Raw genomic sequence first — 16,732 nt, 5'->3', positions numbered from 1 at the left:
TGATCTTTGAAAACTGGGTTTGAACATGCATACACAGAGCCACACCTCACCTTTAAAAAATGGTTAACATTTCTCAGAGAAATTTCTCATATACAGCAGTCCCCCCTTATCTACAGGAGATATATTCCAAGACCCCCCAGTGGATACTGAAAACCTCAGATAGTACCATACCTGATATATACTGTGCTTCTTCCTATACACAACATACCTTTTCACTAAAAGAAAGCACTTTATGGCTTCTCTTTGGCATATCTGAACTGCCAGCATCACTGCTCTTGCACTTTGGAGGCATTATTAAGTAACACGGGTGACTTGCACACAAGCACTGAGATACAGTGACAGTCGATCTAATAACCAGGATGGCTACTAAGTGACTAACGGGCATGGATTTGCTGGACAGAAGGGTAATTGATGGCCTGGGAAAGATGGATGGGGATGGCTTGAGATTTCATCATGCTACTGAGAACCACATGAAATTTGAAACTTATGAATTGTTTATTTCTGGAATTTTGCATTTAATATTTTTGGATCATAGTTGAATATGGGAAACTGAAACTGTGGAAAGTGAAACTGTGGATGGCGGGGAGGCGCTACTGTATTTAGAGTCTCTATCAGCCTTCATATCTACCTTACTCTGCCTTTTAGGATAGTTTTGAGGATCAAACAATATAACTTATGTGAAAGCACATTGTAAACCCATGAAACATTATTATTTGTATAAGTAAGAAAAACAATTATTATTTTCAAACATTTATAACCCTCCAAAATATTCTCATACCCTCCAATTCTCATACCCTCCATAGTTCGATCTATTTTTAATTTGATTCAGTAAACTTTGCTAGGAGCTCAAGAAGCAAAGGTGACAAGTCTTATCTTCAAGGAATATCTGTCAGATGCAAGAGAGACACATAAATATATATGACCAACTCCAATACGATAAAGGTATATTAAGAGTGCATGAAGGAATGAAAAAGGTGTCAAATGCAGCCTGCGGCCAAAGGGTTGTGTCTATAGAAGCTGTCTTCCTGGAGGAGGTGACCCCTGGCTTGGCCCTTGAGAGATGAACAGGAGTCAGCTTAGTAAAGAGCAGGGTGGGGTGGAGGAGGGCATTACAGAAAGGAGCAGTGGGATAGGGGTTTGAAACCCACATCTGGAAGTAATAAGTTGTCATAAGTTGTGTGTGTGTGTGTGTGTGTGTGTGTGTGTGTGTGTGTGTAAGGGGTTTTTTTAGCTGGCAGTCATTGGCATTTTAGGTGTGTTATCCTGGAGAGAGTGTAGAGAAAGAGCTGGAGGTGAGCAAGATTGAAGAAAGGAAGATTCATTTTCCAGTGATGTGAGGAAGAGTTGGGAGGACTACAATTAAGGTAGAAGCAGTGAGGAATAGAGGAAGAGAGAGAAATGAGAAAGAGCTAGAAGGTGCTAAATTTGGTGATAGTTTGGATATTAGAAGTGAGAAAAATGTTAGAAATTGGGATTCTCAGGTGTCTGACTTGGGTACCTGAGAGCATGAGGATGCCATGGAGGGAATTTAGGAGGAAAGATGACTTATTCTTGGGGAGAACAGGACTTTGAGGTATACATAGGACACTTAGGTAGAAATGTCTACCAGGCAGCTGGAAGCGTAAGTCTGGAGATTAGGGGAAGGTTAAGGCTAGAGACATTGATTTTGGAATTACAGGCAATACCGTGTTTCCCTGAAAATAAGATCTAGCCAGACCATCAGCTCTAATGCGTCTTTTGGAGCAAAAATTAATATAAGACCCGGTTGTATTTTAATATAATATAAGACCATGTATAATATAATGTAATATAATATAATATAATATAATATAATATAATATAATATAATATAATACCGAGTCTTATATTAATTTTTGCTCCAAAAGATACATTTGAGCTTATGGTCCAGCTAGGTCTTATTTTGGGGGAAACACGGTTGTTACAAACCTTTTTAAAAACATAAATTTGATTTTATACTTAAGCCTTCAATAGTATTCATTCATATGCTTAAAACACAGCTCACCGCTTTCTCAATTTGCATTTCATGTTGATATTACCTACCATTTCATTTGTATATATACTTGTTGGTTGTATTTTCTTGGCATAATAAATTAGGATTTTTCCCAGGGACAAATGTGGTGACTTATTTAGTTTAATGAAAGGAAATTAAAACCAATATTTAAAAAACAATATGAACCCGAAAATTTAGAAGATTTATAAACCAGTATCATTCTCCATTTTAATTCACAGTAGTTATAGAAGTTATTTAACGAAAGGGGTTTGCTTTCCAAAGTACAGTTGTTTTTCTGTATAAATCATTGTTTCTTATCAATTCCCCACTTTCACTGCTTAGTGCAGGATTTGAGCATTGCTTACGGGAGACTGAGCAGGATCTGGCTTGCATTCTTCAGTGGGGTGGTGCCCGGGTCCCGGCGTTGGGTCTTTCCAGCATCCACCAGAACATCATGAGGGGCCTGTTATAACAGGCTGTGCTGTTTGAGATCAAGTCCCCCCGAGTTAGATTACTGAAAGGCATTACTCAGTGCCTTCTCTGAGGGAATGTCATGGGTAAAAATTTTTAATTCAAATAATACTTACAATAGTAGTATTTTGAGTGAATTTTATTAGATTAATATGGCCTTAATGAGCTTACTGACTTTTTTCCTTAAGACCTGTTGGAAAATTACAAAATGTTCCCTTTTTATAGTCCACTTCAACCATCTTTCCAGAAACTTTAAAGATCAGCTAATTTATCAGTACAATTTTTATACACAAGAGAATTAATGGGAAGCAAAATGAAGTAACTTACTGAATGCCAGTAGCTAGAGTTAGAACCCTGGTCTGCTGAAACTCATGCTGCCTTTTTCACTTCAACGTTTTGTTTTCCTTATTCCAAATCTTTACTGAACGGTGAAGTTATTCATTTGTCTTAAAATAGGAAATTGAATTAAGTAAGTCAGTTCACATGGATGTCATTTGCTTAGGTTGGTCACTCTACATTCTATAAACAGATTTTGCATTAATACTTTAGACTCTGATTAAGGTTTGATTATTTTTAATTTTTATAAGTTTAAATTTTTTAACATGGATTTTGTTTTTGGCATCCTTTATTTATCTGTACTAGTTCCACTACTGAAATTAAGGGTTGGGAGAAAATCTAAACCACCTATGTTTAAAATTTAGTTGAAAAAGCACAATCATGTCAACATCCATTTTTAAGCCGTTTTCCCCTAGTAGATATTTTCCATAACAATGGATTAGGCACATTCACTAACAGTGCAACTACTGGCCACATAACCCAGTTTCCTGAAACATCCTATGTGATTTTTTTTTTCAGTTTTATTTCCCCTTTTTAAATAAAAGATAACTTTTACAGATGAAAAAAGACACCATCGGTTATTATAAAACCAATACTTTTTAAGCACAAGTTCTTTCTGATTTGGTCAAATACATTGCAATACCCTATGAATGTTATGTATAGAAAATGAATTTATGTAAATGCTGAGTTGGTGTAATTTAGAATGATGGCACATGCATGCAAGTTGTAGGTGGTCCCAAGGACAATGAATTGTTCTCTGAGATTCACAGAACGGTCAGTCACTGCTGTGAAACCAGTGGGCTGTAAATCGTCAGGGTGTGTGTACAACACATGATTCACTCATCTCGAAAGCTGCCACTAACAAAAAGGAATTTTCATTAGTTTCTATGCAAGACCCAAGAAATATGTCTCCAGTTTTGGTCTCTTTTTTCTTTTCTTTCTTTTTTTGTGGGGGTTGGTTGGGGTGGGGAGAGTGGTTTTTCTGCCTCTTCCGTATCTGTCTCTGTGTCTCTTTCCCTGTCTCACTTGTATTCTCTTCATGATAGACACATACTATAATAATAGGATGTCTGCAAAACATGACACCCTGGACGGTTTGTGTTTGTGAAAGTGGCAGTGGAAACAGTATATCGTGGATGTGGGAACCAGGTGAGCCACCTTCATGTGGTCAGGCGTGAGAGCTGTGGGGAGACATTGTCAGACATGTTTGCCCTCTGCATCGCTGGCTACACTGGCCAGAATGATGACGTGAACAGGGACGGACAGATATGGAAGCTGCTCCCATCAGTGAACACAAGATGGAGGATGGCTAGTAGAGGGCAAGTTGGCGTTCACCACTGTTTGGCTTGGTGGTGGCGTCTTCTGAATCATCTGACAGTGGGCAAAGGACAGAATGCAACAGTATTGGGTGGCTGCTCAGGTTCCAGGGTGAGTGTTAAAAGTACCACCATATAACAAAGCAATGGAGAGAGTTTGTGTTGGCTTTGGAGTTGCCACTTAAAAGTATTCAAAACTGCCCTCCTACCCTGTGGTTAGAATACAAAATTCTGCTGGACAAGACTTATTTCAGGGAAAGTCCTATTAGAAAGTAGAACCGATAGGTCAGTTGCCAGGGTGATACTTTTGTCCTGGTATTTTTTCTCTTTTGTAAAAAATGCTTTTATTAAAATATAGCTAACATACACTATTATATTAGTTTCAGGGATGCACCATTGTTATTCAACAGTTATATACCTAAAAAATTGATCACCCTGATAAGTCCAGCAACATCAGACACCATCCCACGCTATCACAATATTATTGACTATATTCCCCATGCTGTACATTACATCCCCATGACTTATTTGTTTTAAACCTGGAGATTTGAACCTCTTATTCCCCTCCATCTTTTCCCCCCTGTTTAATTTTTCAATTACAGTTGACATTCAATATTATTTTATATTAATTTCAGGTGTAGAGCATAGTGGTTAGACATTTATATAATTTAAGAATGATCCCCCTGACTAGTCTAGTACTCACCTGGCACTGTACGTAGTAATTATCATATTATTGACTGTATTCCCTGTGCTTTACTTTACATCCCCATGACTATTTTGCAACTACCAATTTGTACTTCTTAATCACTTCACCTTTTCACCCTGCTACCCAACCCCCTCCCATCTATCACCCCAATAAATCTAGTACCCCTCTGATACCATACATAGATATTACAATATTATTGACTCTATTCCTTATGCCATACCCTACATCCCCATGACTACTGTGTAACAACCAATCAGTACTTATTAATCCCTTCACCTTTCTCACTCACCCCCTCTCCCCCTCTCATCTGGCAACCATCAAAATGTTCTCTGTATCTAGGAGCTTGTTTCTGTTTTGTTTATTTTGTTCTTTAGATTCCACTCATAAGCAAAATCACATTGCACCTGTCTGTCTCTGTCAGACATATGCCACTCAGCACAATACTCTCCAGGTCCATCTATGCTGCCCCAGATGGCAAGAACCCATTCCCTTCCCTCGCTGAACAACATTCCACTGTATATATGTACCCACTCCTCTTTATTCATCCATCCATGGATACCCAGGCTGCCTCCACATCTTGGCCATTGTAAATAATGCTGCAGGGAACATATGGATGCACACATCCCCTCAAAGTTATTGTTTTGGGATTCTTGAGATAAATACTCTGAAGTGAGATTACTGGGTCCTTCTTTGTCTCTTCTATAGCCTTTGTTTTAAAGCCTATTCTGTCTGGTATAAGTATTGTTACCTCAGCTTTATTTGTTTGTTTGTTTTCATTTTCATGAAGTTCGTTTTCCATATCCCTTTACCTTTAGTATGTGTGTGTCTTTCAATCTGAAATGAGTCTCCTGTAGGCAGCATATGTAAGGGTCTTGTTTTTTTATCCATTCAGCCAACCCTATGTTTTGATTGGAGCACATAATCCATTTATGTTGAAATTAATGGTTGATAGATACATAGTTATTGCCCTTTTATTATTCACTTTTTTTTTTTTTTGTCTTAAAGAAGTTTCTCAGATTCCATGTAATACTGGTTTGGTGATAATGAACTCCTTAAGCTTTTTATGTCTGGGAAGCTCTTTATTTGTCCTTCGATTCTAAATGATAGCTCTGCTGGGTAGAGTAATCTTGGTTGTAGGTCCTTGCTTTTCATCACTTTGAATATTTTATGCCAATACCTTCTGGCCTGCAAAGTTTCTGTTGAGAAATCAGCTGACAGTCTTACAGAAGCTCCCTTGTAGGCAACTAACAGCTTTTCCCTTGCTATTTTTAAGACTCTTTCTTTGTTTTTAACCTTTGGTGGCTTAATTATGATGTGTGTTGGTGTGGGCCTCTTTCGGTTCATTTTAGTTGGGACTCTGTGCTTCCTGAGCTTGTACATTTATTTCTTTCACCAGGTTAGGGATGTTTTCTGTCATTATTTCTTCAAATAGGTTTTCAATTTGTTGCTTTCTTTCTTCTCCTTCTGGTAGCCCTATGATGCGAATGTTGGTACATTTGATGTTGTCCCAGAGGCCCCGTATTTTTTTGAATCCAATTTGTTTGTTTGTTTTTGCTATTCTGATTAGGTATTTTCTGTTACCTTACCTTCTAAATTGCTGATTGGATCCTCAACAGTTGATTCTCTGTAATGTATTCTTTATTTCCATTATCGTATTCTTTATTTCTGACTGGTTCTTTTTTATTCTTTCTATCTCCATTTTTATGTTTCCTCTCTCTTTGCTGACATTCTCCCTGAGATCACTGAGCATCCTTATTTCCAGTGTTTGAAACTCTGTGTCTGGTAGATTACTTGTATCCATTTTGTCTAGTTCTTTTTCTGGAGTTTTATCCTGTGGTTTCATTTGGGGCATGTTTCTTTGTCTCCCCATTCGGCTGTCTCCCTGTGTGTGTTTCTATGTATTAGATAGGGCTGCTATGTTTCCTGGTCTTAGTAGAGTGGCCTATTGTAGTAGGTATGCTGTGGGGCTTTGTGGCACAGTCTTCCTGGTTGTTTGAGCCAGACACTATGGGCGTGTCCCTTGTGTGGGTTGTGTGTGCCCTCATGTTGTAGTTGAGCCTTGGTTGCTGTTCACATGTCAATGTAAGGGATTGACCCTCCAGCCAATTCGTTGTAAGGACTGGCCTTGACTAAGTGGAGGAGTTGTTGTGCAGGGGCTGATCCTATAGAGCAGGATTCACTTTAGCAGGACACTAGTGCCTGCTCAGTCTGCCCTTTGGGTGTGTTGTTCTGGAGGCAGCTGGGTGATGCTCCAGCTTGGTCCAAAGCTGACCATTGGGCATGCCAGCTTTGTGGCCTTCTTGCAGGGGCCCACCACAGGCCAAGTACGGATGCAGCCTGTGCCCTGCCTACAGCCACCTGGCATGAGCCACAAAGCAATCTGCTGATGACCACCACCTGTGTTGGGTTTGGAGGTGCCTCAAGAGGCTAAACCTCTAACTGAGCCAGCTATCACTAGTGCTGAGCTTAGGGCTGCTCCGCCAGAGGTACGGGACATGCTAAAGCCAGATGCTACTTGTTTGGGTTTTGTGAACTTTGAGAGATTTTAGGAAAGTCTGCAGTATGAGCCAAGCCAGACTGTTTATATGGAAAAGCCACTAGAAGCACGTTGGATGGGCCTGAAAGTTGGGTAGGGCAGAGTCTCAGGGAATCAGAGCGAATCAACAGTGTTAGCCTGGTTGATGGAGACTCAGATATGATGCCCGCCTGCATCTGCACACCAGGAGAGGGAAGGCCTCAACAAAGAAACAATGGCTACTGCCAGCTTTCCCCCAGGTAGAAAACTGCCCCTCCATCCCTCACCATGAATCCAGATAGTTCAGTTTCTCCTCTTTATGTCTCTGGTGCCTTTTGAGCTGTTGTCCCAGTGCTGGAGCTCAGAGTCAGTGAGTGCATCAGTGAGTAAGTCCATGTGTGGGCCCTTTAAGAGGAACATCTGGTTCCGCAGCTTCCCTGTGTCTCTCACAGCCACAATCTCCACTGGTTTTCATAACCTAAGTTGTGGGGACTTCTTTCCCCAGCACTGAAACCCTGGGCTGGGGAGCCGCATGTGGGGCTGGGATCCCTCACTCCTCCCAAGAGCAGGTGGACCTCCACAGCTGAGATATCCCTCCCGATTTTTAATGGTCACATGGAGGTGTGGGCCAGCCTGTTGTGTGTCTCCACCCTTCCTATGAATCTCTAGGTGGCTTCTTCTAAATGTCCTTAGTTGTAGGGCTAGACTATAGAAGTCTAGTTGTTCAGCCAGACTTCAGGCAATTCTCAATGATGGTTGTTTTGTGTTTAGTTGTAATTTTGATGTGGTCATGAGAGGAGGTAAGCACATTTTTTACCTACTCTGTCATCTTGACCAGATCTCTCTCAGGGTGACACTTTTGAATGGGCAGTCTTCCAGCAGGCTCAAATCATACTTAACAGTAAAATATGTTACCCTATGCCTTTCTGTAGTGTGGGATTTTGAAAAGAAAGGAGAGAGGAAATGCTGAGCCACCAACTTTGATACAAATTTAATCCTACTATAGAGGTCATAGACTGTATCAGCAATTTGTGGGCCATTTTTGTTGGAGGACAATGACAATGGATTTCTAATCAGATAATGTCCTGCTTCATTTGAATTTTCACTCTCCACTGCCTTTTGTTGTTTGAGTACTTTTGAAATTATTCTTGATTCAGGTTTATCATTAACTTTTTGAACTCTAGCTTCTGCAATAATATCTTGCTGCTCATGTTAAAATGAGAATGGTGACTAGAGAATTTATTTTTGTATTTGTTAATAGAATAGCAAGGCAGCATAATATCAATTAATGACTCTTCACATTTTCCCATAATATAAGCTGGATTTGTTATCCCCTGGGGATCTATTTCAAATTCATGCCCTAATAAACCATTCTTGCTAGTTGTTGCTTTTCTGGTTTTCTAGAGGCTTCTACATAATGGGTAAATAGATAATAACAAATAATAAATAATTTGATTTAAAATTTTAAAGACCATTTTGATTGTTCTCATTATAAAACAGAAAATAAAGCAGAACTTCCTCTTCACAATCAATAGTATAAATATTTGTGCCTTTTTGTTGTTTTATTTTTAGGCAAGAACCATCCTCAGGCAGTTATATTTTTTAATATGGTTTAGCAAATAAAATCTGTCCAGAAAGATTGAGGATAAAACAAATTACTGAGGATGGAGAACTACTAATAAAGTGTATTCATCATTTGTAACAGCTTTCATTTAGAAGATATATATATATATATCCGTGTGTGTGTGTATATATATATATATATATATATATAATCATTAGCAGAACTATTCAGAAATGGCAATATCCACTTCCATAATAATTACCTGTTACTGTGTTTCAAATTATTCTCTTTTCTTCTGTTTCCCTTTGCTGTCAGAGTTTTCAGGTCTTGTTCAGAGTCATCATATTAATGTGTGTGTGTGTGTGTGTGTGTGTGTGTGTGTGTGTGTGTGTGACACAGAGAATATGAAACAGAAAAGGGACAGAGACAGAGAAAGAACCAGAGAAACAGAAAGAGGCGAAAAGAGAAACTGAAAGATGAAATATTTGTTTGATTTCTTTGGCATTAAAGCCGCATGATTTCTGTAACTTACAAGCCCATAAACAGGTACTCAGAACCATATCCTAAGTTGGGGATCAGAAAATAGAGTCACCATAGTTGAGTTGTGAGTGCCACTCAGATCCCCTGCCCCCTTGAGGACTGAGACACTTTTTCTCCAGCTTCTGGCAGTGTTGGCAATTGAGAGCTTGTAGCTAGGTTCCTCCATTCAGCGACTGCTCTCAGCCTTCAGCTAAAGTGAGTTCCCTTATTCAAAGTTATACCACCTGCCCCAGGGCAGCAGTGTACATTCAATGACTGGTCTTTGGAGAAACAAAGGCCCTCACCCCAATTCAGGACAACTGTGTAAGACCTGTAGGGTCAACTGGAGCTTTAGTTGTGACTGAACCACAGCCCAACTTCTCAAACTGCCTTGTCCGGCTTTGTTTACTCTCTTATACATGTTGAATGAACCCAAGAGCCCTCACCAATTAAATTCCTGCATTCAAATCGTCATCCTGGAGTCTGGTTCTAGGGCAACGCTACCTGCAACGGCAGTTTACACGGACCATGCCACGTGTGCATTTTTGAGCCTGTGATTTTGTATCTTTGTAGCACTGTGATAAGGTACTGGCTCTGGAGTCATAATCAAGATCTCTGGCAACCTAGCCCAGGCACTTCCTGTAAATATAGGGATAATGATACCTACCTCTTAGAGTTGTCTCCAGGATTTGATAGCAAAGTATTCAGTGCCTGGCACACAGGAAGCACCCCGTAAATCATACCTTTTATCGTAATTACCAGTAATTACCTACAAATGACAGTTAAATAGAACATGGTTTCTGACCAGTTGGTTACAATACAGAATGCACTTTAATACTATTTTTTATACTTTATTTATGTATTTTGACATTCAATATTATTTTATTTTATATTTCTGGTGTACAGCATAGTGGTTAGACATTTATACAATTTAAGAAGTGATTCCCCCGATAAGTCTTGTACCCACCTGGCACTATACATCGTTCCTACCATGTTATTGACTATATTCTCTATGCTTTACATTCCCATGAAGATTTTATATTAGGCTGGTGCAAAAGTAATTGCGGTTCAACTGGTTAAAAATAATTGCAAAAACCACAATTACTTTAACATCAACCTAATACCAATTTGTGCTTTTTAATCCCTTCACCTTTTTCACCCTGACCCACAACCCTCCTCCCGTCTATCGCCCTGATAAATCTAGTCCCCGTCTGACACCATCTGTAGTTATTATAATATTATTGACTCTATTCCTTACACTACACCCTACATCCCCATGACTACTGTGTAACACCAATTGGTACTTCCTAATCCCTTTCCCTTTTCACACATCCCCCCAACACCCCTCCCATCTGGTGACCATCAGTTTGTTCTCTGTATCTATGAGTTTGTTTCTGTTTCGTTTGTTTATTTTGTTCTTTAGCTTCCACATGTAAGTGAAATCACATTACATCTGTCCCTCTGTCTGACATACTCCACTCAGCACAATACCCTCCATGTCCATCCATGCCACCACAGATGGCAAGAACCCACTCCCTTCCCTGGCCAAACAATATTCCATTGTACATATGTACCACCTATTCTTTATCCAGTCATCCATCCATGGACATCCAGGCTGCCTCCACATCTGGCCATTGTAAACAATGCTGCAATGAACATATGGATACACACATTCCTTCAAAGCATTGTTTTGGGATTCTTGGGATAAATACTGTGAAGTGAGATTACTGGGTCCTTCTTTGTCTCTTCTATAGCCTTTGTTTTAAAGCCTATTCTGTCTGGTATATGTATTGCTACCTCAGCTTTATTTGTTTGTTTGTTTGTTTCCATTTTCATGAAATACCTTTTCCATATCCCTTTACCTTTAGTATGTGTGTGTCTTTCAATCTGAACTGAGTCTCCTGTAGGCAGCATATGTAAGGGTCTTGTTTTCTTATCCATTCAGCCACCGTATGTTTTGACTGGAGCATTTAATCCATTTATATTGAAAGTAATTATTGATAGATACATAGTTATTGCTCTTTTTTCATTTTTTTAGTTTTTTGTTTGTTTGGGGATTTTTTGCCTTAAAGAAATCTCTCTAAGATTCCTTGTAATTCTGCTTTCATGGTGATGAACTCCTTCAGCTTTTTCGTGTCTGAGAAGCTATTTATTTGTCCTTCAATTCTAAATGATAGCTCTGCTGGGTAGAGTAATCATGGTTGTAGTTCCTTGCTTTTTATCGCTTTATATATTTCCCGTCATTCCCTTCTGGCCTGCAAAGTTTCTGTTGAGAAATGAGCTGACAATCTTACAGAAGTTCCCTTGTAGATAACTAACAGCTTTTCCCTTGCTGCTTTTAAGATTCTGTCTTTGTCTTTAACCTTTGGTGTTTTCATTATGACATGTCTTGGTTTGAGCCTGTTTGGGTTCATCTTGTTTGGTATTCTCTGCACTTTCTGGGCTTCTTTACCATGTTTCCACAAAAATAAGACCTAGGTGGAACATCAACTCTAAAGCATCTTTTGGAGCAAAAATTAATATAAGACCTTTTTAAAAATTAGGGTCTTTGAAAAATTAATATAATTTTTCAATATTATGAAAAATTAATATAATACCAGATATAACATTATGTTATGTTATATCTGGTATTATATTATATTATATTATTATTATATTGTATTATATTATACCCGGTCTTATATTATATTAAAATAAGACCAGGTCTTATATTAATCTTTGCTCCAAAAGACACATTAGAGTTGATAGTCTGGCTAGGTCTTATTTTCAGGGAAACACGGTATCTATTTGCTTCACCAGATTAGGGAAGTTTTCTGTCATTAATTTTTTAAATAGTTTTATATATATATATATATATATATATATAAAACAAATTTAGTCATTTTTTTTTATATATATTTTTTATTGGGGAATATTGGGGAACATTTCGCCAGGACCCATCAGCTCCAAGTCATTGTCTTTCAATCTAGTTGTAGAGGATGCAGCTCAGCTCCAAGTCCAGTCACTGTTTTCAGTGTTAGTTGCAGGGGGCGCAGCCCACCATCCCATGCAGGAATTGAACTGGCAACCTGGTTGTTGAGAGCTCGTACTCTAACCACCTAAGCCATCCGGCCACCCCTCTAGAAGCTCAGCAGCACCTCGTTGTCTTCAATCTAGTTGTGGAGGGCGCATCTCACTGGCCCATGTGGGAATCAAACTGGCAACCCTGTTGTTCAGAGCTCACGCTCCAACCAACTGAGCCATCCAGCCTCCCCTTAAATAGGTTTTTAATTTCTTGCTCTCTCTCTTCTCCTTCTGGTACTCCTATAATGCAAACATTGTCCCAGAGACCCCTTAAACTTTCCTCATTTTATTGGATTCTTTTTTGTTTGGTTGATTTTGCCGTTCTGATTGGGTGTTTTCTGCTACCTTATCTTCTAAATCACTGATTCAATCCTTTGCTTCATCTAATCAATGGTTGATTGCCTGTAATGTATTTTTCATTTCCGTTATTATATTCTTATTTCCAACTGGTTCTTTTTTATGTTTTCTATCTCCTTTTTTTATGCTTCCTATCTCTCTGTTGAAGTTCTCCCTGAGATCATTGAGTATCCTTATAAACAGTGTTTGGAACTCTTCGTCTGGTAGATTGCTTGTTTCCATTTTATTTAGTTCTTTTTCTGGAACTTTGTTCTGTTCTTTTATTTGGGACATATTTCTTTGTATCCCCATTTTCGCTGCCTCCCTGTTTGTTACTATGTATTAGGTAGGGCTGCTATGTCTCCCCATCTTATTAGAATGGCCTGTGTAGTAGGTGTGCTGTGAGGCCAAGTGGTGCAGTCTCCCTGGTTACTAGAGCCAGGTGCTGCAGGTGTGTCCCTTATATGGGTTGTGTATGCCCTCCTGTTGCAATTGAGCCTTGGTTGCTTTTTGCACGTTATTAATGGGAGGGATTCACTTTCAGGCTGATTGGTTATGAAGACTGGCCATGACTATAGTGGAGGAGCTGTGGTGTAAGGGCTGGCCCTGCAGAGCAGGGTTTGCTTTAGGAGGACTCTGGAGCCTGGCCATTCTGCCCTTTGCCTATGTCATCCTTGGAGGCAGCCAGGTGATGCTCCTCATTGATCCAAAGCTGGCCATGAGCTATACCAGCCCTGAGGCTTCTTGAGAAGTGACCCACTTCAGGCAAAGTTCAGCTGCAGCCTGTGTCCTTCCTGGGGCCACCTAGCATGAGCCACAAAGCAATCTGCAGATGGCTGCTGCATGCACTGAGCTTGGAGATGCTTCAAGAGGCCAATATGAAAAACTGAGGCTGACTGTCACTAGTGCCAGGATTAGGGCTGCTGAGCCAAAGGTACAGGGCACAGTGAAGCCAGATGCTGTTTGTTTGGGTTTTGTGAAATTTTGAGATATTTTATGAAAGTCTATAGCATGAAATAAGACAGGTTATATGGAAAAGCCACTAGCAGTGGCTTGCGTGTGCCCCAAAATTGGTTAGGGTGAGGTCTCACAGAATGGCTAGGGTAGGGCAGATGAAAGGTGATAGCCAGTTAGATGGTGACTCAGATGTGGCTTCTGCCTACATCTGCATGCAGGCAGGGGAGGGATCAACAAAGGAACAATGACTTCCGCCAGCTCCTCCCTCTGGGTAAGAGCTGCCCCTCCCGCCCTCCTCCGGAAGCCAGACAATTCAGTTTCTCCTTGTATGTCCCTGGCGCCTTTCGAGCTTCTGCCCCAGTGCTGGAGCTCAGAGCGAGTAAGTCTGTTAGCAAGTACATGTGCAGGCCCTTTAAGAGGAACTTCTGGGACAGCAGTCGTCTCTGGCTCATTCAGTCACAATCTCTGTTGGTTTCAGAGCCAGAAGTTTTAGGGACTACCATATTTTGCTATGTATAATGCACACTTTTTTGCCCACATTTGTGAGGGAAAAATAAGGATGCCCATTATACATGGGTAATACTAATTTCATATCTATATAAATGTTTTTAATTCTTTTATTTATGCTTATGAGTTAAAAGTGTAACTCTAAAAATCAATAACAATATCCATAGGCAAAGTAATACTCTGGAATATGATAATTGGTTTTGTTGAACTTACGATGAGCTTAAAACGACGAAGAGTTCTTGGCCTTCTATGATGCATAAATATCCTAAATTTGTTACCGGTACATAAAATTTCTTATACCTTTTATCTGTTCATGTGTTTTGTAATTATTGTGTTACATTAAACTTCTTGTACCATAATGTGTTAAAAAATAAATGCTAAAATTTCTTCATAATACAAAAAACAAGTACCTAAATGTAAACTAATAAAAATTTGAATTAAAAAATTAAAACAAAAGATTTTTTTTTCCCCCTGAAAGTTTAGGCCAGAAACATGGGTGTATATTATACACCGGAGTGCATTGTACACAGCAAAATATGGTACTTTCCCATACACTGGAACCCTGGGCTGGGAGCCTGGTATGGGACTGGGACCCTTCCCTTTTCCAAGGAAGATCTCTTCAGCTGAGATATCCCTCCCGATTTTTAATGATCACATGTGAGTCTGGGACCAGTCTGTTCTGTGTCTCCACCCCTCCTACCAGTCTTGAGTTTGATTCTTTTGTATTATATGCCAGTAGTTGTAGGTCTTCAGTTCAGCTAGACTTCAAGTGAATCTCAGTGATGGTTGTGCTGTAGTTTAATTGTAATTGATGTGATCCTGAGAGGAGGTGAGCAGAGCATTTACCTACTCTGCCATCTTGACCAGAAATCCCTAATGTCATGTTTATTACATTTATGTTAGTAGAATAAAGAAGTAAATAAAAGATTCCACACTTGCAATTTTATATAATTTTCTACACTGTTAGTCCCCTTTTGTAAAGTATGTGTAGAAATTGGGCAGAGTTCCAAAGGGAACCTAAAGTGTTAAAGAGATGAAAAGAAGTCTTATGAGTAAAAACTTAAAGGACCTGGAGTTGTTTACGTTTGGAAAATTGAGGCATAACTTGCCTTCTGTTGTGAAATGAGTGGAGGTCTTTTGGGGAGGCGGGTATTGGACATGTTTTGTCCATGTTCACAGAGGATAGAACAAGAGAAAATGGACATAAATTAAAGGGGGAAGATAGTTGGGTTTGTATCACACAAATTCCTCTGCTTTTGGGTAATAAAGCACAGGCAGGAACTTAAAAACTCTTCAGGAAAAGACAAGACAACAGTAAGTCCTGAATCACTGAGATGATTCCCAGAGAATTTATGGAGAACTCTGAACTCTGTAATTCTGTGATTTCAGATTTCAGAAATGATGCTTCCGAGAAACTCAAACACATGTGTTCTGTTTTGCAAATGGAAGAAAATAACTAGTACTTACCCACATCCATTTGCTTCATAACTAAATTTCTTTGAGTATCTTCGAAAATGTCCATATGCACATCGTATGTGGTTTTCTGCTAATATAACAAATCTGTTTCACTGAATAGGTCTCTTTCTGTACATTTTTAAATCTGCTAGATATTATCATAGTTTTCAATCTTATTGTACAAGGTGTGATCAAAAACTATGGTGAATGCTGCTGTCAAATGCCAACCAACGGAAAGGCAGGGATCTTCAATATGGAAAGTGGCACATCAAACCTTAGTGTGTGACAAGTTTCAACTTGTTCAGTGTAGTCAGTTGGGTGTGAGCTATGGTTGAGAAAAGGTGTGTTTTAAAGTGTGCCATAAATCATGGATCATGAACAGCACATGAAATTTTGTTTCAAACTGCAAAAAAGTGCTAAAAAAGCACACAAAATATTAAAATTCATTTATGATGATGTTGCAGTGACCATGATCTGGCACCGTGCAACTTCTGGCTCTTCCCCAATGTCAAAATGACCATAAAAAATAAACGTTTTGAATAGATTCAGGACATTGAGGCAGCCATGACAGTGCAACTAAAGACACTCACAAAAGAGGACTTCCAGAACTGCTTCTGAAAGTGGCAAGAATGATGGGATAAGAGTGTTCAAAGCAAGGGGGAGTATTTTGAGGGGGATTAATGGCAATGTGTAATAATTTTTTTTTAATTTAAACATTCACCATAGTTTTTTTTTTTTTTTTTTTTTTTTTTTTTTTATCACACCTCGTATGTCATCTCTTTATAGTCTACATAAAAATAAATTAAAGTCTACCATCCTGGGCCATTTATTTGTACCCAATGTAAACTCTTTTGAGACTCAGATCTTGGGATGACATTGTTAAAATACTCATGAGTATTAATCACTATGAAGGACTTTAGAACAACAGCAAGAAGTTTGAAACTTTGGAGAACATCTTTTAAAATCAATTAGTTAC

The 16,732-nt window shown here is 39.1% G+C and overlaps 1 protein-coding gene across 22 annotated transcripts in view; it reads left to right on the top strand.

Moving 5' to 3' along the window:
• Positions 1-16,732, top strand: part of NRCAM (neuronal cell adhesion molecule) — a 300,745-nt gene that overhangs the window by 68,287 nt on the left and 215,726 nt on the right. The window lies entirely within an intron of this gene.

Source organism: Rhinolophus ferrumequinum, chromosome 20, assembly GCF_004115265.2.
Source record: "Rhinolophus ferrumequinum isolate MPI-CBG mRhiFer1 chromosome 20, mRhiFer1_v1.p, whole genome shotgun sequence".
Lineage (NCBI taxonomy): Eukaryota > Metazoa > Chordata > Mammalia > Chiroptera > Rhinolophidae > Rhinolophus > Rhinolophus ferrumequinum.
This window is presented reverse-complemented; position numbering and strand designations above follow the sequence as displayed.